The sequence below is a fragment of the Macaca thibetana genome, chromosome 2, assembly GCF_024542745.1.
Source record: "Macaca thibetana thibetana isolate TM-01 chromosome 2, ASM2454274v1, whole genome shotgun sequence".
In the NCBI taxonomy this organism is placed as follows: Eukaryota; Metazoa; Chordata; class Mammalia; order Primates; family Cercopithecidae; genus Macaca; species Macaca thibetana.
In genome coordinates, this window is record NC_065579.1 from 45,092,384 (window position 1) to 45,119,991 (window position 27,608).

The 27,608-nt window shown below is 41.3% G+C and overlaps 1 protein-coding gene across 2 annotated transcripts in view; it reads left to right on the forward strand.

Annotated features, from left to right (window-relative positions):
• Positions 1-667: 667 nt before the first annotated feature.
• PLS1 (plastin 1) overlaps positions 668-27,608 on the forward strand; it is a 111,309-nt gene continuing 84,368 nt past the window's right edge. Inside the window, exon 1 of one of the 2 annotated variants that reach the window (XM_050778143.1) lies at positions 668-779. The gene's annotated coding sequence lies outside the window, so the exon portion shown is untranslated. Of the gene's footprint in view, positions 780-869; positions 1,058-27,608 lie in introns of those variants that run through there. The other variant, XM_050778142.1, reaches the window with a different exon arrangement.

The following is a 27,608-nucleotide window of genomic DNA, read 5'->3' on the forward strand; positions in this document are numbered from 1 at the left end:
CTTCAGGCAAAGTATGTGAGAACTCTTGAGGCAGCATTCCACTTACTTGACTCACATGCGAGAGAAAATATCCCACTTTTGTTTGTGTGGGCTTTCGTTATATATTTATTTTAATCAGGTGTGGCTGTTAAATGACAAGCAAGCAATACGTGAAACAAACGAAAAAAAAGAGAGAGTGAGTAGGGGAGAGAAGCAAGTCTTCTTTAGTAACGTATACCCTCTCTTTTGACCTGCAGGTCCCAAAGTGTGGTACCCAGACTAGTAGCGCCAGTTTTCGCTGAGGACATGTTAGAAATGGGAACTGTCGCGCTACGCTCCAGACCTAACTGAATCGGAAACTCTGGGTTTGGGATCTGTGATTTTAAAAAGCTCTCCAGGTGATTCTGATCCACGCTCAAGTTTGAGAACCGCTGTGCTAAACTCATTCCCAGGGTGTAGGTGGTCATCTTTAGACTTGGGTAACTGTAGGGGGTAGAGATAACGTTGCCACAGCGCCCATCCACTTCTCCCCATCCACGCTCCCAGCGCCTGCAACTCGTCTTTCACCCTTAGCCTGAACCCAGGCTCTGGGCTTCCCTTTCCTTCCCCCTGGGAGCCGCAGGCAAAACGTGGCAAGTGGATTCAGAGTTTGCGGGCCCGGGTGCCGGCCGAGCATGCGCAGTGGCGCGAGCGCAGCGGCTGCGCGGGCGCGGAGAGGTAGCCGCAGAGTAGACCTGCAGGTACTTGGATCTCCAGTGGGAGCTGCGCTCTCTAGGGCAGGACGGCGGCGGCGGCGGCAGGTACGCGGGGGTGGGGATAGGGCCCAAAAGGAAGGCTGGACAGACAGATGGAAAGCGAAGCGTTACTCCTTTCGGGGCGCGCGGAGGCTCGGGGGCAGTCTCACCGGGTCCCCTCGCTCGCCTCTCGTCTCCCGGCTGTGCAGTGCGGCGCCCACCGTCCTCCGGGCGCGCTTCTGCCCGGTCCGGGCAGGCAATGCCCGCAGGTGTTAAATCGCGTATTTATGCTGCTTAAACAATAATCCTGTTAACTGAATTGTGATTCCCTGCATTGAAGTAAGGTATTTCATTAAGTTTTCTGTTTTCAACTTTGGGTGGCTGCCGGTGAGGCTTTCTGATCCAGCCTGTTTTGTTTTAATTCTGAGACTGTTTTATTTGCCTTTGGCCTTTCGGTGCATAGGATCAATAGGGCTGTAGTGAAATCCCATCCGTGCTTTCTGTTTTTGGTACCTTTCCTGGAGCATAGGGACCTCTGGATGCGGCATAAAAATGTCAGTTTTCAGCGAATTTCACTGCCAAAAAACTTTCCGTGTTTCAGCTGCATTTTCAAGTGCAGAATTTACAAAATTTAAGATTTCCCCCTAACTTTTCAATTATTACTGTATTTCGGGCTTCATTTGGCATTACTAAAAGGAAGCCGTCGTTCAGATGAGTAACAGAGTTCTCACCTTTCCCCCTTTACTTACTGTGTCACATTTTATGGCTTATACCGTGATATTTTTCCCTCCAGCCACGGTGTTGGATATACTTGTATGAGACTTAAGCTGTGTTGCATAAATTTCTTGAAGAACCTGTGAGCCAGAAGCAAAATTTCAGGCCAGGGGGCCCACACAGAACTTGAAGCAAGTTCTTTTACACCCCCCCCCCCACCACCTTTGTAATCAGCTCTCCTTTAAATTGAATTATGTAATGAAATTCTATAGTAAAGTGTTAAATGTGGAGGCATATATATATATATATATAGAGAGAGAGAGAGAGAGAGAGAGAGGTAGTAAGTTTAGGAAGAGGAAATTTTAAGTTCAGGAAGAGAAACCTATATGGAAAGGGAATACAGGTATCCTGCCCCCCTTCATTCCTCCCATGATAAATGTTTTAATGGCAGAAATAATATACAGTTGGTCTAGTTTGGGCTGTAGAGACCTTTGAGGTCAGCCAGTTCAGCTGCTTCAGTTTACAAATGAGAAAACTGAGACCAGCGAGGTTAGATGACTTGCTGTGGCCACCCAAGCCCCTCATTAGCAAAGCTAATTAGCAAATCCCCTCATTAGCAAATCCAGGTTTTCTCATTTTCTGGGGTCTTTTTACCACTCCCTGCTGATACTCTTCTTTGCCTCGATTATTAAACTTCCTTTTTCTCTTCTATCTTCTTATACCATGAAGTCTGACTTAAGCAGAAAATTAGTTGTTTCTCTTACTAAGCTTGCTGGTGCCTTGCAAACTGCTTTCAAAAAGTGCCCTTTCACTGAAGCCCCACCTAACAATTTGCTGGTCCTGAAACCGCCCTCCTTCCTTCCCTCAGTCACTTGGGCCCTTGGCCCAAAATGCCTGTTTGCCTCCCTCTTTCCATATTGAAGTCCTGCCCATGGTGCAAGGTGTAGCTCGGGTGTAACCTCTTTTTGGAAGCCTTCCTTGATTGCCTTAGCATGAAGTAGCTCTCCCTCTTCTGAACCCTATAGCACTTACTGCTGTTGTTTGTGCTGTTAATATCCCCATTGTATATAGTATCCTGAGTATTTTAGCACCTCCCAACTTCCCGACCAGGAAGTTGACAGGTTGTGTAAGCCTTGGAGGTTAAAGCCTACGACTTAAACATCCCACCCAGCACTAAGCACAAAGTATATTCTTAGCTCCTGTTTGTAGGAGGGAGTGGGGGAAGGAAGTGCAGTATGGATAGTTTTGTAAAGGGATTTCATGTGTGTTCTATAATATGGGGAAGGCCGTCTTAGAGCTGTATCAAGACAGCAGCCAAGTCCATTTCTGATTCCTCATATTTTGTTAACAGATCACAGATTAGTTAGGGTGAGTATGGGAGACAGGTGTAAAAACATAACAGGGGGCGGTTGGTCCAGGCCCTAGATTAAGCCTGTGACTCAAAGTGGAGAAAGGAGGGCACAGAATTAAGAAATGTAAAGGAAGAAGCATGTGGTGAAAGACTAGATGCAGAGAAGGAAAGACATGTTGAAAATGAATTTCAGGGTTGGGGTGTTAGTAATGGGTTTATAATGTTCTTTTTATCTTAAAAGTACCTCCAATTGGCTGGGTGCGGTGGCTCATACCTGTAATCCCAGCACTTTGGGAGGCTGAGGCAGGTGGATCACGAGGTCAGGAGATCGAGACCATCCTGGCTAACACTGTGAAACCCCGTGTCTACTAAAAATACAAAAAATTAGCCGGGCGGGCATGGCGGTGGGCGCCTGTAGTCCCAGCTACTTGGGAGGCTGAGGCAGGAGAATGGGGTGAACCCGGGAGGCAGAGCTTTCAGTGAGCCAAGATCACACCACTGCACTCCAGCCTGGGCAACAGTGCAAGACTCTATCTCAAAAAAAAAAGATATCTTGAATTGTGACATTGTCTCTGTTTCTTATAGTTAGTGATGTGATTGTCTTATTTCCCATTCTAGATGATAACCTCTCTGAAGGATGATCTTTAACCCCTCACAATACCTGGCACGTTGCTTTGCAATGTCAGATACTCAATAGTTATTACATGAATGAAAAAACAAATAAATAAATAAGTGCATTTTGCCATGGGGAGGGTGGGCATTTAGGATCTTAGAGCTATATGGTAGCATATCCAGACTATCCCCTAATTGTATAGAGGAGGGACTCAGATATTCTTAACTAAGCTAGTTAGCGGGATAGCCAGAAGCTCTGTTCAAAATTCCTTATTACTAGACCCAAGCTCTTTTCATTATCTATTTTTGAGGTTGTTGGCCCCACAATTATTTTTATTTATTTATTTATTATTTATGTTTGAGACAGGGTCCCACTCTGTCACTCAGGCTGGAGTGCAGTGGCATGATCACTGCTCGCTGCAGCCTTCATCTCCCCGGGCTCAAGTGATCCTTCGCACCTCAGCCTCCCGAGTAGCTGTGACCACAGGGACGTGCCACCATGCCTGGCTAATTTTGTATTTTTTGTGTTTAGAGATGAAGTCTCACTGTTTTTCCCAGGCTGGTCTTGAATCCGTTGGCCTGCCTCAACCTCCCAATGTGCTAGGATTACAGGCCTGGGCCACCACGCTCAGCCTCCCAAGATTAATTTGAGTTGGTAGCAAGACATTCCAGTTCAAGAAGTTTTGTGGATTGAAAGCCCTCAGAAACCAATCTAAAGGGGAAATCTAAAGGAGAGAATGCATGTGTCATTGGAAGAGGTGAAACACAAGGCTGCTGGCCAGTTCAAGGTTGAGTGTACACAGTAAGGAGGGAGTGTGGCTGGGGTCCTAGGAATCTTCACACTGGGGAGTTGAATTCTGGAAAGGTCATGGTAGCTTAGCTTGTCAGAGGCGGACACAAATGGGTTGGCCCAAAGTCCTTGGGACTGAGAGTCTATTTCCTAAAGACATTCTACACTACCAGGAGGTGGTGAGCAGTGGCTTTGGAGAGGGTAGGCCAGGTGCCGTGAGGCTAGGCCAGGAGGGTAGCACCAAAGGTTGGTGTTTATGGCCCAAGAACATGGGGCTGAGGTAAGGCTGATAGAGAGACAATTGTGATCAGGTTCTACCTGGAGAAACAAGACAGAAAGCAGTGCTGCTGACTCCAAAATTCCAGTTCAAGAGGTGGTTTGGAATATTTGTTTACTTGGAACAAACATTGCATTTTGCAAATCATAACCATTTTGCAAATCAAAACACAGCCTTTCCATTGAGCTGCACTCAGCGATGAGGGAGCTGTTGGATGCCACATCCTTGCCATTGACTTGCACCCTGTGGTTGACCACCATCTTCGTATTTCCACAGGCAATGATGGTCCATTAAAAATGTCAAGGAGAGAGAGAGCAGTTGAGAGGAGAGACAGAACAAATGAGCTTGAGAAATGGCTAGTGGGGGGAAGGGAAAGGTTGGCCTGGTTTTATATATTTTATATATATTTATGTTTTTTATGACGACGTTAGTGAAAATTGATGAGGCAAATGCAAAATCAGGTAGTATGTTGAAGTTAATGTCTCATACACTGAAATGTCCAAATATTAAATCGTAGCATTTGCCATGGCCCTTTGTAAAATGACAAATATCTTTCTTAAAATAATAGTAATATTAATAACTAGTATTACAGAATATCTTCCATGAACCAGGCACTATACTAAATACTTTACAAGTAATATATCTTTTCATTTTTATAAACCATCCTATGAGATAGGTGCAATAATTACCCATTTATTTTTAATTTTTATTTTTTGAAAACAAGGTTTCAGTCTGTCACCCAATCTGGAGTGGAATGGCATGATCATAACCCACTGTAACCTTGAACTCCTGGGCTCAAGCAGTCCTCCCGCCTCAGCCTCCCAGGTGTGCACCACCATGCCCAGCTTATTAAAAAAAGTTTTTTTTGTAGTGATGAGGTCTTGCAATGTTGTCTAGGCTGATCACAAACTTTTAGCCTCAAGCAATCCTCTCACCTCAGCCTCCCAAAGCCCTGAGATTACAGGCATGAGCCACTGCACCTGGCCTACTTTCATTTTCTAGATGAGAAAATTGAGGCTTAGGGAGATAAATAAAAGCATTTATCTGAGGTCACACAGTTTACAAGTGGCTGAGCTGAGATTTGACCTCAGGTCTATCTGACTTTATACACTGAGCGCTCAAAAAACTTAATCAAATATCTTAACAAAAATGCAAAGCTCTTTCTGAGGTAACTCTAACAGATGCTTAGAATAGCCACAGGTTTCAGCTGGTGGAACCACCAACATTCTTTGAGCCACATTTAAAAACACCAAAACAATAGTGATAAATCATTCTTTTTGTTTTCGTTTTTTTCATTCCACTTAGTCTTTATCGCCTTTTCTCTTGAAGCGTTCCTGAAGAAAGAGACAGCAGCTTTTTCTCTGGGTACACCATTAAAGCCACTTCGATCTGCTCCCACCCTCTTTTGGGGTGGAGCTGTGGTGGAGGAGTGAGTTGGTGGTCATCCAGGGGGTGTCTGTGGAGTTGGCAATGGGAAACTGGGAAACTCACCTTGTGTAGGAGCCTAAGAACTTTGGAGTGACCAGGTGTAAGGATTTTTTCCCCTGGGGTGTCAGGATCCACTGCTGGAAGCTCCTGGAATATCTATGGGTCATGACTCTAATCTCAGGCCTTTGAACTATGGCCATATGGAAGAATCCAGGTGTGAACACATTCTCCCCCAATTTTTAAGATCGGGGAGTTGTGAAGTCCCTGTGGACTAATTGGAGGTGGGTGTGGATACCTCAGGAAAGGCCCCAGGTCAAAGACAAATAATTTAAAGACCCCACTTGTAGGCCCCAGCTTAGACCTGTGAGAAAATGTGCTCCTCTCTCTCCTCTTGATGAACCTAATTACATAGAGAACTTACTCACTCCTGGGAGTCTCAAAATGGAACCCAGCTGAGAGCGTGCTTCCCTCCCTTGCTGCCTGAGCTCTCTTTCCATTTCCTGGTTGTGCTTTACCTTCCCCTGAGTGGTTCTGTGTTCCCAGGGCCTTTTCTCTGGATATGAAAGGCAGGGCCGGCAGCTTCTGGCTTTGCCGGGCTAGTTTTTGTATTTTTAGTAGAGTTGGAGTTTCACCATGTTGGCCAGGCTGGTCGCCAACTCCTGACCTCAAGTGACTCACCTGCCTCAGCCTCCCAAAGTGTTGAGGCTGAGGCCACCGCATCTGGCCCTCATTATTTCTCTCAACATTCAAAAGCTTGTCACTTCATCCAGTTCCGAATTAACTTTTACTCTGACTGATGATGAACGTCAGGGAGAAAGAGAAAGAGGCATTTGTGCTGCATATGGGTTTATTGGTTATAAAATGGTTATACAATTTTGATTGTTGGAAACTTTGCCGACATGTAAGGTCACATGAGATGTGAGGCTGTTCAACTTTGATCATCTGATTTCTTTTCAGCACTTCGTCTGAAAGGGCCTACGTACCGTTTTCGGTGAGACATATGTAGCATGGCTTCTGTAAAAGCATATTGCTTTTTATTATAGTAATATTGTAGGCACAGAAAGGATGAGGAGTTAGATGATTGGGTGAGTTTTTTTCTTACTTAAAACACTTGTTTCATCAGAAAATATTTCCTAGCAGAGTTAGACATGGCTTTGGTCATAAAGTCCAGTGGTGAAGGGACTTCAGACTTTATGATAAACTAAATTTTATGATTGACTTTTGTGAGCAATTCACAGCTATAAAACTACGAGACTGGGCATGGTGGCTCACACTTGTAATCCCAGCACTTTGAGAGGCTGAGGCAGATGGATCGCTTGAGCTCAAGAGTTCAACACCAGCCTGGGCAACATGGCAAAAGGTCGTCTCTACAAAAAAATTATCTGGGCATGGTGGCGCGTGCCTGTAGTCCCAGTTACTTAGGCTGAGGTGGGAGGATCATTTTGAGCCCAGGAGGTTGAGGCTGCAGTGACCTGAGATTGTGCCACTGCACTTTAGCCTGGGTGACAAAGTGAGACACTGCCTCAATTAAAAAAAAAAAAAAATGCTTACAAGAATATCTGGGTAATAACTCACTGCACACAGACATGCCTTCTTCAAAAGATCCAAGCTGACCACAAAAAAAAAAAAAAAAGAGAGAAACTGTCTTTTCTTGATAGTAAATTGGATGGAGACATTAGTAAGGTACAAGGTGTCTGAGGGGCTTCTTCATGATAAAAAGCAAAAGGTTTTGGGGTGTCGACCCAAAATATTAGCAGGAATCAGATTTACTCTATTACTGAGGAACACAATACATTAAATTGTTTATAGATCCAGTTTCAAGAAATAAGATGTTTTGGCCGGGCGCGGTGGCTCAAGCCTGTAATCCCAGCACTTTGGGAGGCCGAGACGGGCGGATCACGAGGTCAGGAGATCGAGACCATCCTGGCTGACACGGTGAAACCCCGTCTCTACTAAAAAAAATACAAAAACTTAGCCGGGCGAGGTGGCGGGCGCCTGTAGTCCCAGCTACTCGGGAGGCTGAGGCAGGAGAATGGCGTAAACCCGGAAGGCGGAGCTTGCAGTGAGCTGAGATCCGGCCAGTGCACTCCAGCCTGGGCGACAGAGCGAGACTCCGTCTCAAAAAAAAAAAAAAAAAAAAAAAAAAAAAAAAGATGTTTTTATTAAAAAAAAGACAAAAGCTCCTTCAATTTTTTTTGAGAACTAAGAAATAAGAGATTTTAGCAGTACAGCGAAAATACAATTTGGATTTAAGTTTAAGACCCTGGTAAATGGCTGTGAAAGGATCGGTCTTGTTAATTACGCCTTGGACCAAGGGCTGCTTGTAATGAATAAAAGAGGGGGAAAGGTTTAGACAAGTAGAATCTCTAGGTTGATATCAAGTTGGTATTTGTAACCTTTGTGAATAAACCAAAACCTCTCAAAGACTCCCGCTCTCTTTTCCTGGAGAGCTCTCAGAATTCTTTCCTGGCGGTCTCCCTTTTCCTTCCCCTCTCCCCAGGTTTAAGATCATTGGGACATCCTTTTAGGCAAGGAAATGTTTCTAAGAGTGACCCAGTTATTGCAATTTTAAGTGTTAATCAGGTCAGTGAGGTGCCAGCTGTGAAACCCAGCTCACAAAAACCCAATGATGTTTTTTTATCAGAAGTTGTCATGGAAGTGAGTTAATTTTGGAAAAAACAATAATAACAATTTGCTTGATCCCTTTCTTATCCTCAAACAGCCAAATTAAATTCAAGATTATTGGTTGGGTGTGGTGGCTCACGCCTGTAATCCCAGCACTTTGGGAGGCCGGGGAGGGTGGATCACGAGGTAGGGAGATCGAGACCATCCTGGCTAACATGGTGAAACCCGTCTCTACTAAAAAATACCAAAAATTAGCTGGGCGTAGTGGCAGGTGCCTGTTGTCCCAGCTACTCAGGAGGCTGAGGCAGGAGAATGGCATGAACCTGGGAGGCGGAGCTTGCAGTGAGCCGAGATCACTCCCCTGCACCTCCAGCCTTGGTGGCAGATGGAGACTCCGTCTCAAAATAAATAAATAAATAAAAAATTCAAGATTATTATCAGTGGAAAAAGGTAATCTGAAAATCTCTGAATGTTTAGTGGTCAATTAAAATGAGCCTTAGGGCAATTTAAAGTTTAGATACCTGAAACCAGTTGGCCATGAGAACCATGAATGAGAAGTCAAAGTCTGTGATTGTGTTTCTGACCCCATGAGAAGGAAGGCCTTCTCTTCAGCTGTAGGTTTGATGATCAAACAAGATAGTGAATGTGAAAGTAACTAGTCAACTACACGATAAAGAGGTAAGGCATTTATTGAGGTTTAAAAAAGCTTTCTGATTTTGCTTCCTTTCACTGATAAGTGACCAAGACTTAGGGAATGACTTGCCTCCTGGAGGTTGCCTGATTTGAAAGTGGCAGAAATTAAACTCGTAACTGTGTCTCATAATTTCAACATTTGAAAAAATGTGAGGGTTTATTTATTTTTTTGAGACAGAGTCTTGCTCTGTTGCTCAGCGTGGAGTGCAGGGGCACGATCTTGGCTCACTGCAACCTTTCGCTTCCCAGGTTCAAGTGATTCTTCTGCTTCATCCTCCCCAGTAGCTGGGATTACAGGCACGCGCCACCACGCCCAGCTAATTTTTGTATTTCTAGTAGAGACATGGTTTCTCTATGTTGACCAGGCTGATCTTGAACTCCTGACATCATGGGACGTCACTCTAGCTTCAAATCTAGTGCTCTTCCAGTCAATTCATATTTTCTTCTGTTACCAAATAAAATAATTTCTCTATGAAATTTATATGCAATTTTTATAAAAGTCTAAATGTATTTTATGACTAACCCTCAACTATGTAGCATTACAGTTTCTCTAATGTTAACAGTAAAATGAGTTCTTGAAATAAGAGTTGATTAACATGGGAAAATATCCATCTCTTTCATCTTGAACAAAGTAGTTTTGTTTTAAAACTTATACTTCCTGCTAATGTACAGCTGGCATGTATAGGATAAAAGATTAAACTTTCTAAATATTTTACAAAGTTATATTCTCCCCATGTGATATATATAGTTCTGTGGGAGACTAAGCCTTAATTGAAGTATTTCTGCGAGGTTACTATAAGCATTTCTCATAGCACTAGGACAATAAATAATGGGAGAGCCCAAAACATTGTAATTTTCTCATAATTCAGAGGAAATGACTGAATCCTGAAGCATTGTACAAAAGGGTACACAGTGATACCCATTTTTGCATGTTAATGTATTGTTAAATATCAGTGGGAATATTCTGCATGCTATTTCACATCTCAGGCACACTTAAGGAAGACCTTGTGATGTACATGTTGCTCATTTAATCTAGAAAGGATACCAAGGTTCATTTACAACTTCTTTATGCACAGTTTTTTTGACTATGTTATGCCCTGAGGCATTAAGGGTATTACTAAAGCAAGCAGCAGGACTTCTCAGAGAAATTAAAGGTTTCATATCAACCACACATTGTCAAAATCTTCACTTTGAATAGGATTAAATGATGTTTCATCAGTATTCTTGGCACTTATGACATTGTTTTTGAAATAACAGTTTTATTACTCTTGGCTGTGACAGTTTCTCAGACTTTCCTTAATACCATACAATTTGCCTATTTAAAATGTACAGTCAGTTTTACAGTATTTTCATTACCCTGTATTCATTAGCACTTTCCTCATCTTCTACTACCTCCTCCCCAACTGCCCCGTCCCAGGCAATGCCATATCTACTTTTTGTCTATAGATTTGCCTCTTTATTTGAAATTTGAAATTTCAAATAAATGGAATCATGTAATATGTGGCCTTCTGCGTCTAGCTTATTTCACTTAGCACAATGCTGTCAAGGTTCATTCATGTTGTAGCACATATCAAGACTTCTTTTCATGGGTGTGCATAATATACCATTGTGTGGACATACCACATTTTATGTATTCATCCTTCAGTTCATAGACATTGGGGTTGTTTCCTCTTTTGGGCTATTATGAATATTGTTGCTGTGAACCTTTGTGAACTGGTTTATTAGGGACATTTATTTTCATTTCTAGAAGTGGAATTGCTGGGTCATGTCACCTAGCATTTTGAGGAACTGCCAAACTGTTTTCTGGAGCAGCTGCACCATTTTACATTCCTACCAGCAATGGATGGAAGTTCCTGTTTCTCCACATCCTCACCAGCACTTAATTATCTGTCTTTTAAATTATGGCCATTTTAATACATGTGAAGTAAGTATAACATTGTAGTGACTTAAAAAAAATGAATAGACTATCTTTTAGAACTGTTTCAAATTTACAAAGAAATGAAGCAGATGAAACAGTGCTCCCATATACTCCCACAATGATATACTGTTACCCTATTAACTTTTTTTTTTTTTTTTTTTTTGAGACAGAGTCTCACTTTGTCACCAGGCTGGAGTGCAGTGGTAGGATCTCGGCTCACTGCAACCTCTGCCTCCTGGGTTCAAGTGATTCTCCTGCCTCAGCCTCCTGAGTGGTTTGTACTACAGGTGTGTGCCACCATGCCCAGATAATTTTTGTATTTTTAGTAGAAACGGGGTTTCACCATATTAGCAAGGATGGTCTCGATCTCTGGACCTCATGATCCACCCGCCTCGGCCTCTCAGAGTGCTGGGATTACAGGCGTGAGCCACCGCTCCGGGCCGTATTAATAACATCTTACATTAGTTAGTATGACATGTTTGTTATAATTAATGAACTGATCTTGTTATTATTAACTAAAGCCCGTAGGTTATTCATATTTCCTTTGTTTTTAGCCAAAATCCCTTTTCTGTTCCAGGATCCCATCTAGGATATTACATGACATTTAGTTGCTGTGTCTCCTTAGTCTCTCCTTGGCTGTGACAGTTTCCCAGACTTTCCTTGTTTCTTGATGATCTTGAGAGTTTTGAGGAATAGCAATCAGATACACTGTAGAATGCCTCCATGTTGGAATTTGTCTGAATTTTTTTTTTTTTTTTTTTTTTTTTTTTTTTTTTTTTTTTTATCATTAGCCTGTGGTGACATTGATTTTTAGTATCAGGGCAACTTACTTGGATTATAAAAATACATGATCAGAATTGGAAATCAGCAGAATGTGGTTGGTGGGAAATTATTTTACTTTATTTTTATTTTTAAAATTTATCTTATTTTATTTATTTTTAGAGACAGGATCTGCCATGTTGCCCACACTGGTCTCAAACTCCTGGGCTCAGGCAATTCTCCCGCTTTGGCCTCTCAAAGTGCTGGGATTATAGGCACTATGCCTGGCTGGGAAATTCTTAGGAATTTTTAAAAGTCGGTTGCCTCTAGAAGATGAGCAGAAATTTAACTCAAGATATGTTTTCCTAACAAGAGCTTGATCATATTGGAAGATGATCAGATTAGGTAGTGGAATTTATCTTCATGACTATTATGAGACAGCATCTAACCTAAGGGTAAAGCCAAAGATACATTTTTCACTGCTTTAAATGTAGCAGAGAATGTTGTTTTAATAAAACATAAAGTTAATGAAATTCAGATTGACTTTTAGAATTCCATAGCACTATGGCAGCATCCAATGTATACTGAGTACTTCCACTTACATCAATCCTAGTAATTCTCAAAATGCTTTGTGAAGGGAGTAGGAACTGAGACTCAAAGAGGTTGTGTCATTTGGCCTGAGACTCACACAGCTTGTCAGTAGAAGAGCTGAGATTTGAACTCAGGGCTGTGGAAGCCTATACCCTGCTGCCTGCCAGATTCCAGAGTTTCCAGTGGTTTTAAATCATGAATGTATCAAAGGACACAGGCTTGAGTCCTTATCTTACTGGATATTTTTACTGCCAGCCAAAGGAGATAGCATCTCTCTGTGTTTAAGGCCCCACTGAAATTGGTTGGTCCGATTAACAGCATACCTGTTGACTGCTAACAAAGGGAAACTAAGCCAGCTTTGCCTGGGGCACTAATTCCTGCCACATGTCTTCTGAAAATGAAGCCCAAGGGTCATAAAGCAGGCAACCAACTATGTGAGAGAACAACATTAGCTGAGTATGTTTGCCAGCGGTTACATTGCTCAATGTATGTCTTAGTTACCTCTCAAGTTTTTTCAATAAGTGAGTGTCAGAGAGGATTTGATTTTAAATATTTATCTTTAAATTGGAGTAGATGTGGTAATAATGTGTGAATGTACTTGAAATGAAATAGTAAAGTTGCATAGATAGCTGTCTGAGGAAGGTTTGGAAAATTTCCCTGCTTATTCAGCTAATTTTTGTAAAGTGCCCGAGATGACTGATCACAGATTAATACAAAGTTTCTTTCTATACTACCAAAATATCAGACTTTATGTATTAGTCAGGATAGAGTAGTTTGTGCTCCAGTAACAAATTAACCATGAAATCTCCATTGCTGTCTTGCTCATGTAAATGTCTGTGTTTATTGGCTGTTCTCCAGGGCAGCTCACCTATATGCAATGACTCAGAAATCCAGGCTGCTGTCATTTTTGCGAATTTGCTTTCTTAACATGGAGCTTTCAAGTGATCCCACCAGAGGAAGGGGAACTGGATAATCATGTACCAGCTCTGAAATGCTTTGGCCTCGAGTGACAAAAATCACTTTGATTCACAGCTTATTGGCTAGAACTAAGCTTATCACCCTGCTTAATAGCAAGGGCCTAGAAGTGAGAGGGAGCACATGGGTATTCAGTGAACAATAAATGTCTTTTGCATCCCTGGTTTTAGAGCAACAGAAGTAGTTAAATTGTTTGCCAAAGTCTCCTCAGTAGAGATAGAAAAGTGGACTGAATAGTTAGTGATAATTACTTGATAAAAAATTGTAAGTAAATTTTGCCATAAACTATTAACATTTGCAATAATTTATATATGGCTGATTTAGCAACCTGATTTCCATTTGTGGATATGGTTATACCTTCTAAGGGTATGACAGTAAAGTTAGCTTCTTTTACATTATAATATTTCAGCTGATGGTGCTGATGATCAAAGCTTGTATGTATTTATTTTGAGATGGAGTCTTGCTCTTTCGCCCAGGCTGGAATGCAGGGGTGCCATCTTGTCTCACTGCAATCTTCACCTCCCTGGTTCAAGCAGTTCTCCTGCCTCAGCCTCCCGAGTAGCTGGGATTACAGGCACGGGCCTCCATACCCAGCTAATTTTGTATTTTTAGTAGAATTGGGGTTTCACCATGTTGGCCAAGCTGATCTCGAACTCCTGACCTGAGTTGATCCATCCTCCTCGGCCTCCCACAAAGCTTGTATTTATTAAGTATCTCCTATGTGCCAGGTACTCTAAGTGTTTTATATGAATTACGTTAATTTAGATGGGGACTGCAATTTCATCTCTATGGTAACTATTCTTCAGTTCCATCAACTTGCCTTGTTTGAATGGTGCCTAGATTAGACCCATCACTGTGCAGATAGCTCCCCTCTAGAAACCAGGTTGTCACTAAATTACCTTAAAAATAAGGCTCCGTAGGTTGAATGTGACACTCTGGATATTGTCTAACTAGCACAGAGTACAGTAAGATCTAACATTTACTGTGATTCGGATCATACTTACATTTAGCAGCTTAAGACTTTGTAAACCTTTTAAGCAGCCATATCTAAAAATAAGCTTGAGGTAAACTAAGCCCATAGGATTTTTTTTAATATAACTTTTTCCAAAATGAATTCTCCTGTATTTTTGTGATTCTCATATTGTCTCAAAATGGGTATATTTGATGAATGCAGAATTCTCTTGTTGGTTTGTCCTTTTGATGTCCTCTTTCCCTACTCTCTTCAGTGTGGCCTCAGATTCCACCATTAGAATGATAGGATGACAAAGATCCTCGCTGGGCCACACAGACTGGGGCAGTCCTCTCTCACTCAGTTTTCAAAAAGGCTCTTGGTTGTTTGAGAACAACTATCTTTACCATGTATGAGGAGCCCCATCTCAGGCTTTTCATGTTGATTCCACATTTATTCATCAAAAAGCTGAACACAATTTTGGGCCCAGGCGCTGAGCTAGGCCTCATCTGTCTCTACCATCATAGAGCTAACAGTCTAGACCAGAAGTTGGCAAACTTTTTCTGTAAGGGGCCAAGTAATAAATATTTTAGGCTTTGTGTTTCATATGGTCTCTGTCTCTGCTACCTAACTCTGCCCTTGTAGCGTGAAGGCTGCCATAGACAATATGTTCATGAATAAGCATAGCTGTCTTCCAATAAACTTTGTGTGCACTGAAATGTCAATTTCTTGTAATCTTCCCTTGTCACAAACTATTATTCTTTTGATTTTCCTCTCTTAGCTGTTTAAGAATGTAAAAACTGTTTTTAGTTCACAGGTTATATGCAAGCAGGCAGTGGACCAGATTTGGCCTTCAAGCTGAATTTGTCAACCCCCTGGTCTAGAATGAGCTCTGTGTTGTTTTATTCTCACAAATACATACTGAACTGCCTTAATAATTACTTAAATTGGTCAAGCATGGTGACTCATGTCTGTAATCTCAACACCTTGAGAGGCCGAGGTGGGAGGATCATCTGAGGCCGAGAAATCAAGACCAGCCTGGGCAACGTAGTGAGACCTTGTCTCTACAAAATTAGCCAGATATTGTGGCATGTGCCTGTAGTCTTAGCTACTCTGGAGGCTGAGGCAGGAAGGTCACTTGAGCCCAGGAGTTTGAGGCTGCAGTTAGCCATGATTGTACCACTGTACTGCAACCTTGGCAACAGAGCAAGACCTTGTCTCCCAAAAATTTTGTAAAAATAGTATGTATATAGTACTATATATAGTATGTATGTAGTATTATATAGTATGTACATACTATATACATAAGTGCATACACATATTGCTTTTGAGGACCACTGATTTTATGATAATCATGAATCACCAATATTGAAAATAATAGCCAATATCTATTGGGCATTTACTATTACATATATTAGGCTTTTTTTTTTAAGCCTTTTGCTATTTGTTTTAATTAAGCCTCCCTGAAACTGTATGAAGTTGGTATTATTATCCTCTTAACTTTTTAGCTATGAAACCAAGACTCAGAAAGGTTAAATCACTTGTTTAAGGTGATATAGTTAGTAAGAAGCAGACATTCTCAAGAATTCTAACTCTAAAGCCAGTGCTCTCAATGACATATTATGCCTCTTTAGGTACTGAAATATATGTGTAAAAGTCGTTAGGCCATTTTTTATTACAATGTAAGAAAAACAGAAGTAAAGATTAAAAAATTATTTTTCCTAAGAAACAGGTATGTCATTGAAAGAGGAATTTAGCAAATAAGTGCTTGAATAGTTCTCACTGGTTTAATTTTAACTAGTTTCTGTCCATGAGAAAGAACAATCAACTCCAACTCAGGATAAACAGCATGCTGGGACCTTTCCCTTTTCGAAACTGAATTAACACTGATAATCAGGGCCAGGCTGGATTTACAGTATAGTGATGTATCGTGTCCAGTGCCAAAATCGTAATACAGATACATTGTATTTGTTTATAAGGTTTACAGAATGCTCTGTTGTATGTGATAAGTTATGTGAAAGTGCTTCGTGACCTGCAAATCATATTCCAAAGGGATCATTGTTCATCATCCTGGTGGCTCATTCCACTGTAGATAGAGCCTTAGTCCGACCTTCATTGTTGCTTTAGCTGGATCAGTAGAAAAGGTTAGATCTCTAGTAAAGATAACTGAAAGATTCCTAGTGGACTATTTAAAATTTCCCTTCACCAGCCAGTTGTGGTGTTGTGCACCTATAATCCTAGCTACTCAAGAGGCTGAGGTGGGAGGATCAGTTGGAGCCCAGGAGCTGGAGTCCAGCCTGGTCAACACAGCAAGACCTTGTCTCAAAAAAAAAAAAAAAAAAAAAAAGAAAAAAGAAAAAAAAAATAATCCCTTATTTAATTTTGAGCCTGTTTTATTTTAAATTTTTTTTTTTTTTTAAAGACAGAATCTCAGTCTGTCGTCCAGGCTGGAGTGTGGTGGCACGATCTTGGCTCACTCCAACCTCTGCCTCCTGGGTTCAAGCAATTCTCCTGCCTCAGCCTCCTGAGTAGCTGGGATTACAGGCATGCACCACCACACTCAACTAATTTTTGTATTTTTAGTAGAGACAGGGTTTCATCCGTGTTGGCCAGTCTGGTCTTGAACTCCCAACCTCAAGTGATCCACCCGCTGCGGCCTCCCAAAGTGCTGGGATTACAGGCGTGAGCCAACGTGCCCGGCCAATTTTGAGTCTGTTTTATGTTGAACTAGGAGAAAAGGACTAAAGACTCTATTCTCATCCTGGGAAGTCTGAGAAGAAAGAGAAGTAGGATCAGATACAGTTTATTTTTCCATTTAAGTTCTGGTCTTAGGGCTGGGCGCCATGGTTCACGCCTGTAATCCCAGCACTTTGGGATGCCAAGGTGGGCAGATCACTTGAGGCCAGGAGTTCAAGACCAGCCTGGCCAATGTGGTGGAACCCTGTCTCTACAAAAAATACAAAAATTAGCAGATGTGGTGGCTAAAGCCTGTCACCCCAGCTACTCAGGAGGCTGAGGCAGGAAAACTTGAACCTGGGAGGCGGAGGTTGCAGTGAACTGAGATCATGCCGTTGTACTACAGCCTGGGTGATAGAGCAAGACTCTGTCTCAAAAGAAAAAAAAAGTTTTCAACTTAGAAAAGAAAAAAGGTAAGTTCTGGTCTTAGAAGGAAAGAGGTATGAAGGAGAAGGAAGGATTTTGAAAAGAAAATATTATTTACCTTGACGCTGACTCACTAATCTAATCTTGTGAGCAAAGACCAGGAATTCAAAAGATACCCACACTTGTGCCACCCTGGGGCGTATCTCTTGCTGTAACACTGAGGTCATAGGATGGCATAGTAGTATCTTCAACCAGTTCATTGTACATGCAAATAACAGATGATTCAAGACAGGAAAAGATCTTTGTACACTTTTATTGCACTGTGATTGTTTCCTGTTCCATAAAAATTCTCCTCTGAGCTACTCTGTAGTAGAGCTTATTGCTAAATGAAGAGGACTAGCAGGTGACAGGGTCTTTCCAAAAACAACATACTTTTATTTTCTTTATGTATAATTAAAAATTAGGTGCACCATAAAATTCTATATTTGGTACCTTCTGATTATGGAATTTCTGTCCTGTAACAATACAGGATATGGCTACTTTTTGCTTCATTAGTCCAGATCTTTTAAGGAACTAGAAATGTTAAAAAGAGGATTGCCTTTTTATTTTGAGTCCCTTGACCATCTCTCTCCTCACCCTCTGGGAGTCAGGCCACTTTGGGATTTGCCATTTGTTCATGATCCTTACAATTACAGCTTCATGACTGAGAATGGAAGCAACCACCAGCTGAGGAGGAAAAAGAATACATATATTCTTTCTCTCAACAGCACCATACCATATAATTTCAACACAGGGATAGCTCAGGAAATTAGCAGTGGCAGGCAGTAGAGCTTACACTTAACTACCAAGGGTAGAAAGGGTGTGTAGAAGGGGGTAGTCGTTCAGGTATGCTCTGTGGAAGAAGGCAGTGAAAGAATGAGGATGGCAGGGAATCACAAGGCCTGTGCCAGACTTCAAGGTTCACATGTTATCTAGAGGGCACAGCAGCCCTGGCTTAGCCCAGTGTTACCATATAGGAATGTGGGTGCAGTATTGCCGGACATTCCGATTTTAAATGAAAAAATAGAAACCTGAACTTTATGCTAATCTCTGAATTTTTATATTTTTGCTCCAAAATTAAAAAAAAAAAAAAATCCAACACTCAATGAGCCACAGAGGACATGTGTCCAGGCAGTGTTTGGCCCATGGGTGCCATTTTGTCCTTTTGTCAGCCAGGAGAGGCTCTTAGTTTGGTGAAGGAGGAGTTATAAGAGCCTGTGATGGGTGCCCCAGGAGTATGGCGGCTATAGAGTGTGAGACCTGGCCTGGGCTCCACCTGCTACTTTCTTTTTCTGTTTTGTGGAGGAAGGTGTGTTTTAATTCTGCTTAAGGAAACTCTTTTGCTCTCTAGATTTCCTTCCTGGAGAAAGAGGGGTTGGAAGTGTTGAATGCTGTTGGGGACTTCAAGAGCTGGGTGAGGCTGGGCAGTGGTAAGGCAAGCCTGGCGAAACTACGGGTTTCAAGGCAGGGTGTCATTTGAAAATTGAACAGAAAATTGAACAGACAGAGAAGCATCCATCTGCAGGATGTGGGTAGGGTGGGAGAACACAGAACAGAAACAGAGCTTCCAGACCCAAGGATGGAAAATGAGGGTAGAGTGGGAGTAGTTAAGAGGTGCCCAAGGCACTGAAGAATAGCCCCAGGTCTAGGTTTAGTTGTGGGTGGGAAGGAAGCTGTTGAGGCAGCCAACGTGGTCTGGACAAGTTAGTTGTTGATGATTGACCCAGAGAAGTGATGTAGGCTGAATTTCTTGAAGATCCTATATCTTCTCTCCATTTACATTACTTTGGTGGTAAAAGCATGTTCCACAGAAGCAAGAACATTATTCATTGTATACAGATGATATCATCTGGCTTCAGCATTATGGCTGAGACAAGGCAGGGTCACTGTGCTTCCAGAGTGAGGTCACAGACTTTGGAATTCCTAGTTATCTTCCCGATCATCCCACAATCATGATCATGATGGATACTCTTGAGGGCCTGATAATTCAGACTCTTCTTCCTTTTATTTTTTGAACCAACTGAGAAATAGATACAGGTCTCTCAAATGGAGTTTGAAATGTCAACTTTATTCTTGGTGGAGCGAGACCAGGATTGCAGCCTGGGTCTGTGGCCAAATGTCCTTCCTAATATTGTTCTTCCCAGAAGCTTAACATCTACTCACCACATCCCCAGGAAACCTAGTGAACAATTGCCTTTGGGTCTTTTACCATATGAAGGAAGAGGAGAGCTTGTGTCCTGAGGACAAGCAGGTGCTAAAGAGGGAAGGGGCAAACCATGTAAGGACAGTGATGTTTAGCACTTTACCCCACCCCGCTCAGTAAAAACCACTTTAGCTCCATTGAGTATAGCAGTGGTTTTAAAAGTGTGGCCCCCAGACAAGCAGCATTAGCATTCCCTTGAAGCTGACTAGACATGCAGACTTTTGGTCTCCATTCCAGACAAACTGAATCAAAGATTCTGGAGGATGGACCCGGGAGTCTACGTTTTAACAAGCCCTTTTGGTGATTCTATTGCATTTAAAGTCTGAGAACTATTGCAGTAGAGGAATGAGGTTCAGTGGGCCCAAGACACTTACTGTCTCTCCAGTGAGGTAAATCAGTTCCCATTTTATGGAGGAGAGAGAGAGAAGTGCAAAGAGGCCAGAAGTGCTGCTTTGACAATAGGTCCTCATGGAAACATAAAGATAAGAGTTTCCCCCAACAGATAATCCTGCCCTGTAGTCTGGAAGATGATAGTTTGAGAAAAAATAGCAAGAGCAAACATGAAGACTTTCTTCAGATGCCCCTTTTCTTATTAATGTTTTCTACCTTTTCTATAAAGGATAAGGTAGAGAAAAAACAATGGTGGAGGAAGACACACTAGCAGGAAGAGAAAGAACACTAAATGATATAGAAAATAATAGGTATTATATTTCTTCCTTTACAACTAATCACTAACTTTTCTATATCATTAATTAAATTTTTAGTCTCTATCGCAAGAACAGAAAACCAAACACCGCATGTTCTCACTCATAGGTGGGAATTGAACGATGAGATCACTTGGACACAGGAAAGGGAACATCACACACCGGGGCCTATTGTGGGGATGGGCGAGGGGGGAGGGGTAGCATTAGGAGATATACCTAATGTAAATGACGAGTTAATGGGTGCAGCACACCAACATGGCACATGTATACATATGTAACAAACCTGCACGTTGTGCACATGTACCCTAGAACTTAAAGTAAAATAAAAAAATTTTAGTCTCTGATTTGTTTTTCTAGTTGTGACCCCAACAGCAGGCCATTTGACTGTGATCATGTCAGCATGGACTGCAGTGCTATTTACTTTTTGTATCTATTAATTTTCATGTTGAATTGTGTGTACTGTTTAGTGACACAATTATTATAATTGTATTATTATTATTATTTTTGATGGAGTCTCGCTCAGCCACCCAGACTGGAGTGCAGTGGCGCGATCTCAGCTCACTGAAACTACCGTCTCCCGGGTTCAAGTGATTCTCCTGTCTCAGCCTCCCAAGTAACTGGGATTACAGGCACCTACCATCATGCCCGGCTAATTTTTGTATTTTAGTAGAGATGGGGTTTCACCATGTTGGCCAGGCTGTTCTTGAAACCTTGACCTCAGGTGATTGTAAGCCCAGGCCTCCCAAAGTGCTAGGATTACAGGCATGAGCCACCGCACCTGGCCAGTGACACAATTATTTATGTCCTTCATATTCACCTGGAGTTGAGATTATTTAAATTGCTTTGTCACCTTGAGTAGGTCATTTAATTGCAGTTTCAACAGTCTTCAAATCACAATGGACCCTATCCCAGTTAGCCACTAAAATAGCCTGTGATGGCAAGCTCTTGTCACAATAATCCATATAGTTGGCATTTCATATTTTAAGGTTAAAAAATGGATACATTTCCAAAATGTTGTGATTAGGAAGTTTGTTTTTGTTTTTGTTTTTGTTTTTGTTTTTTTGCTTTAGCCAACGTTTTTAGAGGTTTGGAATAAAATTATGCCCCCTTGGGTACATGTAGCCTTAACTAGACATGGATGCCAATCTCTTGTAAACACGCTCAATTCCTTGCAGTCCAGAATGGAAGCTTGTTTCCATTAAATGTTTAGTCTTTCCAGATACTCCAGGAATGAAAAATGCTAAAGAATTCAAGCTGCCTCTGATTTCATATGAAAATGGAATTATGGTGGTAGTGATCATCATAGTAACTGAATGGTTACCATGTTCCAAGAACTGTGCTTAATCTGTCATAACTCTGTGGGCAGGTAGGTGTTTCATTCCTTTTATACAGATGAGGAAACTGAGGCACAGAGAATGTAACTGACTTGCCCAAAGCACCCCATCTGTGCTTGAGAAACAGGAGCCGACTCAAATCCAAGTCTTCTCATATCAAAGCTATGTCCTTAATCATCTGGTCTGCTAGATGGGCTAACTCCTGACAAGATTTGCACTTGGGGCCTTGATCAGCATAGCAGAGGTCTCAGGTAGTTGGTGGGAGAAATGGGGAGTGCTTCAGCAATATTAACCATTTGTTCGAGGAAAAAGTTCAGAAATACTTATTTTAGATCTCATTCAGATTCCTAGGCCCCATCCTAAAACTTCTGAAATGAGACTCGTTGGGTTGAGACCCAGGAATCTGCATTTAGAATAAAGTCCACATGTTGATTTTATGACTAATGAAAACCTGCTACACCTGGCCGGGTGCAGTGGTTCAGTCCTGTAATCCTAGCACTTTGGGAGGCTGAGGCAGGTGGATCACTTGAGGTCAGGAGTTCAAGACAAGCGTATTCAATATGGTGAAACCCCATCTCTACTAAAAATACAAAAATTAGCCGGGCTTGGTGGCATGCGCCTGTAATCCCAGCTACTCGGGAAGCTGAGGCAGGAGAATTGCTTAAACCCAGGAGGCAGAGATTGCATTGAGCCAAGATCGCACCACTGCACTCCAGCCTGGGCAACAGAGCTAGACTCTGTCTCAAAAAAGAAAAGACAATTACTGCACCTAATTGCTAGGCATCATTTCATGTCTATTTCAGTAATCTGTGGGGCCCAGTCTCTCAGGAAGGGTTAAGACAGAGGTATTCCTGCTCATCATCATTGGCAGAATCTAGAGTATTTTTATTTTTGTAGTGTTTTTCTTTTTAGGCTCCTACACTAAATATTTGACTAACATCTAATATGTATATGTTATTGGAGGGAAAATGTATTTAAGGAGAACTGTAAAATTGACATTGATCTCTCTACTCAAACTCTGCCTACCCCCGCCCTGCTGCATCTCCCAAATGATAGCTGTTCTCTCGTGGATAATCCAAGGCCAAGGTGATAAGAACATCCCATTCTGAATAAAACTATCCGAGCCTGTATTAGCTTTCTATTGCTCCCATAACAAACTTCCACAAGTTTAGCAACTTAAACAGTACAAATTTATTATCTTACAGTTCTATAGGTCGGAAGTTTGACGCAGGTCTCACCAGGCTAAAGTCAACACAGCAGGACTGCATTCCTTTCTGGAGGTTCTAGGAGAGAATCGTTTTCATGGCTCATTGGGTTGCTGGCAGAATTTAGTTTCTTTTGGTGGTAGGCCTGAGATCTCCGTTTTCTTCCCGGATGTAAAGGGAAGGCCATCCCCAATTGTAGAGGCCACCTGCATCCCTTGGCCCATGGTTCCTTTCCTTTGTCTTCATAGCCAGTGACAGTGGGTCAAGCCCCTCTTACACTTTAGTTCTCTGCTTTTAAAGACTCATGTGATTAGGTTGGGCCTGCCCAAATAATCTAAGACAATCTGCCTCATCTCAAGGCCCATACCCTTAATGAACATCTGCAAAATCTGTTTTCCCATGTAAGGTACCATATTCATAGGTTCTGGGATTAGGATGCAGGCATCTTTGGGGGACGGGGTATTATCCTGCCTGCCACAGATGCATTGTCTGCCTTTGTTGACAAATAAGATAGCGGTGGTTATCACTACCAGCAGGGCTCCAAGCATTCATGTTGATGTACATGAGAAAATGTGACTTAACAGGATATCTTTCTAAATAGAAAACATTTCAGGGCCAGATTCCAAAACAAATAGTTTTGAAAAGGATGTTTCAGGGCTTTTGTGTAGTCAAGCAGAGCTGCCACAACATTTGTCTCTGTGAGTAGGAAAGGAAAGTAATTCACATTGAGCCTGCTTCTCTGGTAGCTTGGATTCAGAAAAAAAATTCTGATATGAAATAGGCACATCCATTCAGCCAGAATATTTGCTTTTTGTGACTCATTGCCTACCATATGCTCCCCTGCTTCCACACCTTTGTTCCTGCACTTTCAGCTGCTTGGTGTGCCCTCTGTCTACCAATTTATCTATGATACACATTTATGACAAGTTTTGACACCTACTTATTCTAGACAACATTTTCCAAGATGCTAAAAGTATGGCATCTACTCATTTTCCCCAAAAACAGAAGTAAAATGCTAAAAATAATCCATGTCATCTGCCAGATTTCCAAAGGCTGTTTTTGAGTTCTTCTCTATGATGTTTTCCTCCATAAATGTGTTGAGCATTAAAGAAACCCCTGCAGCATCTTGGCTATAGTGAGTACTTAGTAACTAGTTACTGAAGTACTAAATTTAAGTAATTGATTATATTATCTTTATACCAAAAGTCTGTAAGATGTATGTATGTATTGTATCCTTAGAATATTCTAAACAAAAGAACATTGCTAAGAGTGTTTCATATAAGCAAGTAAAACTGGGATGGTTAGAGGTGAGGTTTCCAATTCATCTTTTACTAAATATGTTAATTCATGTTCAGTCAGATTACTCAGAGGTATAATGAGCAAGGGAGTGGACTTTTTTCTTCTATTTTTAAATGTGATGTATAGTATATATGCAGAAAAACATAAAAATTGTATGTATAGATTGATGAATTTTCACAAATGACTACTCCCACAGTCAGCACCCTATTGAGAAACCAGAATTACTCCTGGCTCCCCAGAAACTCTCTGACTGCTTTCTAGTTGCTGTCATTCTCAGGGGTCATCACTACTCTGATGCTTCAGAAGTTTAAGAAGTAGACTTTTTTTCTTTTTTTTTTTGAGGCAGAGTTTTGCTGTCGCCCAGGCTGAAGTGCAGTGGCATGATCTCGGCTTACTGCAATCTCCGCCTCCCAGGTTCAAGTCATTCTTCTGCCTCAGCCTCCCAAGTAGCTGGGATTACAGGTGCCTGCCACCATGCCCAGCTAATTTTTTTGTATTTGTAGTAGAGATGGAGTTTCACCATGTTGGCCAGGCTGGTCTCAAACTCCTGACCTCAGGTGATCCACCCACCTCAGCTTCCCAAAGTGTTGGGATTACAGGCGTGAGCCACCGTGCCAAGCCTGAGAAGTAGACTATTTTTAAGATACAGAAAGATATTCTCACAGATGATATGACAATCTTAGAAACAAATCTCTAAGCAAATGTTTATGGGTTTATAGAGATTTTTTAAAATGTGACTCTTGCCTTGAAGGTGCATTTAAACATGGAATAGTAAATTCTTGTCTAAATGTTCTTGCTTTATCAAATAATTTGAATTACATATACAACTTTGACTCAGTTTATTATTCTCCAGTATTTATTGAGTACTTGTGATGGTTCAAAATATTCATAGGCTGTTAAAGCTGCACCATACAGGCCGTGTGCAGTAGCTCACACCTGTAATCGCAGCACTTCAGGAGGACAAGGTGGGCAGGTCACTTGAGGTCGGGAGTTTGAGACCAGCCTGGCCAACATGGTGAAACTCTGTCTCTACTAAAAATACAAAAATTAGCTCAACACGGTGGTGGGCGCCTGTAATCACAGCTACTCGGGAGGCTGAGGCAGAAGAATGCTTAAACCTGGGAGGGGCAGAGGTTGCAGTGAGCCGAGATTGTCCCCCTGCACTCTAGGCTGGGCGACAGAGTGAGACTCTGTCTCAAATAAATAAAATAAAATAACAAACAAGAACTGAGCCATATCCTTGGCCCTGATCAGTGACTTGGCGCTATATCATTTTCTACATAGTTGTTATTGAGATCAAATTAGAAAATTTTTCAGTATTTTTTTTTTGGAATTTTGGTTTAGGCTCATAGTGGATATTGAAGAAGAATATATTGTCAGCAAAAGTGGCAGTCTCCATACTGTACATCTTAACTGTCTACTGTGACATTTACCGACAAAGGGGAAATTGAAATGGCTTGTAACAGAATGGAATGGGTAAACTCTTAGAGCAATTGGATTCACAGCTGTAATGTCCCTCATTCCCCATCTACCCTCTGTGTTCAAGGATGTTTGCTGAAGCATTATTTCTAAAAGTAAAACATAGGAAACCACCTTAGTTAGCAACCTGAATGCTTAAAAAAATCATGGTATAGTCACAACATGGACTGTTATGAAGCATGAAAGGCATACTTTCAAAAACTGAAAACTTTAGTATTAAGTAAAACTATATATAGCAAATACCAATTTTGTTTGGAAAATTGTATATTCAAACACATGTACATAGAAGAAAGATTGAAAATTTATAACATTTTGGCCTTGGTTATTTCTGAATGGTGTGCTTGAGAACAATTTAGATTTTATTATTTTCCAAATATTTTTAATTCTGCATATTGCTTTTCAACAATCAGAAAATAACCACACAGGATCCATTTTTATAAAAGGACACATAGGGCAGATAATTGGTTTTTCCCGTGAAGTGAAGTCCTACAGGAAATCAGAGCAAATACATGTTTAGTCAAGAGGTTAGCAGAACTCCATGCAACAGCAGCAGGACTACAGCCATCCACAGGTGGTCTCCTTGAAATAATGTAATTTTCAATGCAAAAAACATTAATGTCACCTCATCCAACTTTCCATGTAGGGATTCCCAAAGACAACAGCCTGTGCACCTCCAAAATTGACTCTGAGCTTTTGGACACACAGGTCCAGTGTTCCGGGTATAGAACCTCACTGTTCCAGTCCAGGTTGTCTCTGGACCATGTGGACAGAATATTTCCTTACATTGGTGCAGAATTTGTCTCCTGGTATTTCTGCCAGTGGTTCTCACTCTACCAGCTTGTGGCCATAAAGAGCAAGAATAAGCCTTCTTCAATACAGATGTCCTTTAAAATATTTAAATATGAGTGTGTATTTTTAACATTCATTGAGGTATAATTTAGGTATGCTAGACTGTACCCATTTAAAGTGGACAACCAGCTGTGTTTAGACAGGTATATACAGCCACCAAATCACCACCACAATCAAGATGTAGAACACTTCTTTTCCTCCAAAGCCGCCTCGTGTATTTTGCTTTCCATCCCTCCTTTCACCCTGTTCCAAGCAACCTTTGTTCTGCTGTCACCATAGGTTAGTTTGTATTTTCTAGGGATCGTGCAGTACTGTATGTACTTTAAACAAAAAAAAAAAAAAAAAAAAAAAAAAAAAAAAAAAAAACTGGCTTATAAAAGTCCTTAACTTTTTCTTTCACTTTATGAAACGGTTTTATAACATCCATTCTTTACCTTTATGGAGCCATCATAAAAGCTGTTTTAGACTTTCCCTTGAGATAATTAACCAGACAGTGAAAATGCATTATACATTTTGTAAGTGAAACTGTTCTTGCCTCACTTAAATGGTAGTATTGGACTATAACCCTTGGGGCATCTTCTGGTTTTAACACTGTATGATACTATAACATGTTTTCAGTTACTATTCAAAGATAATTTTGGATATTTGCTTGAAATTTGTCCAGTGACTCTAATTGAAATTCAGTAAGATGTTAGGGTTTGTTTGTTTGTTTTTGGTTTTACAGTTTTCTAATTATTTCTGGGAATTAATTCTTCATGATTTTTTACATGGTGAAAACAATATTGGTATTTTCTTCTCTTTTTTAAGAGATAGGGTCTTGCTATATTGCCCAGATTGGAGTGCAGTGGCTATTCACAGGAGTTATCATAGCACACTACATCCTTGTTCTCCTGGACTCAGGTGGTTCTCCTGCCTCAGCCTCCCAAGTAGCTGGGATTATAAGCACATACCACTGTGCCCAGCTTAACATTGCCATTTTTGAATTAAAGTGACAGAGGA